A 1983-nucleotide genomic window follows, 5' to 3' on the forward strand; every position below is an offset into this window, starting at 1 on the left:
CTAATATTTGTTTTTATTTTTTAAACACAAATCTTATATATAAGTATAATTTCTTAAAATTTTGGGGGTCCAGGCCACTACTTGCCCCTTCTAGGTCCGTCCCTGATTGTTAGCTAATGAGTAATAAAAAATAATAACATCTATTTACTTTTTAGTAATTCTCAATGTCTTGTCAGTTAATAAAAGATAAAAAAAATATTTTTTCATTACACAATCAATTTTATGAATAAAGTATCGAAACGAATAATTGAAAAATTAGAGATTCTATCCACTTACCTCGATTTTGTAATCAAAACGATGGATTATTTTCTGAACACTACAATGAAAAAAATTGATTGGACCTTTGCTGATTGCTGCAACGGTGATTGTCAATTAACGATGAACAAAAAGTGGATATTAAATAGACGGATAAAAAATAAAAAAAAATTGGATATTCAGTAGATGGATGGATGTTCGAAAGAAAAATAATGAAATTTTTTATAAAGAGAATGATACACGATTTTAATGGTGGGATTGAATAATTGGTGATGGATTATTTACCAATTTATAATGTTAATATTAAGGAAAAGATAAGATTAGAGTATCTAAATCAAAATAAAACCTTAAAAAAAAGGAAGATAGAATTTTAAAGATAAGATAGATGAATAAGAAGATAATTTTTAAAAACGAAAACAAGATTGACATCAGCGTAATACATCGCGTTTCAATCGATTGAATTATCATTTCAATCGATTGAATTTGAATTTACACACACTACAATAGATTGAAATTGGCAAATTCATATTGTTTGGATAAATTCAATCGATTGAGTCACAAAAGCAATCGATTGAATTTGGTGAGACCCAGGTTGTTTTGAAGCATTCAATCGATTGGAAATTCTAAACAATCGATTGGAAATTCTAAACAATCGATTGAATTACAAAATTCCAATATTTATTCATCGTTCAATCAATTGGATCGTATGACCAATCGATTGAATTATGCGAAAACCATGCTTTTGGCAATTTTCAATCGATTGATTCATTATTCCAATCGATTGGTTTTCGCAGAAAACACAATTTTATGATTCCTCGCGAACGAGACGAATCAAATTTAATATTTTAATCGATTGTAATGGCCAAAAAATTGTTTTTGTTCTTGATTGTTAATGAACATGATAAATTTATGATAAATTAATTATTTATAAAATAAAAAATCGTTTTTATAATTATATAAAATATATGGGTCAGTTTATAATTAAAATTAGTTAAAGGATTATGTAGCAGTTATTAAAAAAACTTAAAAAACATGTTTTGTTATGGGACCACTAAGTGATCCAAATGTTGTGAGACCACCAAATCCTGAGCCTGGTTAGTAAAAGGTGAGATGAGTGATTACAAGTTGGTTAGGTATTGAGTTAAAATCTAATTGAATGCTGCTGAGCTGCTGTCATAACTGACTCAGTAGAGACTGAGTGTAAAGAGTTGTAGAAAGTTTCTCATTGTCTTCACTAATAAGGTTATCAAAAAAAAGATAAAAAAAGTGAATAAAAAACACATGAAAAAAAAATTTAGGATTTATAATTAGAAATTAGAGACCAAATTAATTAAAAAATTTCACATCAACAACCACGTTAGCTAGTGATTATATTGTGCCACGTGGAACTGGAAGCTTTTCAATTATTGATTTACACTTGAAATTGGGCCAAAATCCTGTATGTAGTTTAAATTTAATTTGGAGTTTAAATTAGTATAATTAAAATTTCAAAAATTAAATGAATGCACAGCACAAATTTCAAAGACCACTTCAAAAATTTAATCAAACATGCAACATAGTCGAATATTTTTATTCTTTCTTGTTTTATTAGTTTATTTCTTAAGAAATAAAGCTTATATCATGTACTCCTTCTAAATCAAACCATACTAAAAATTTAACATCAGCCTTATTTTTATTCTCTCTCCTTATATATATATATATGTGACCGAGATTACAAAATTTTATGAT

Source organism: Arachis ipaensis, chromosome B04 (assembly GCF_000816755.2).
Source record: "Arachis ipaensis cultivar K30076 chromosome B04, Araip1.1, whole genome shotgun sequence".
In the NCBI taxonomy this organism is placed as follows: Eukaryota; Viridiplantae; Streptophyta; class Magnoliopsida; order Fabales; family Fabaceae; genus Arachis; species Arachis ipaensis.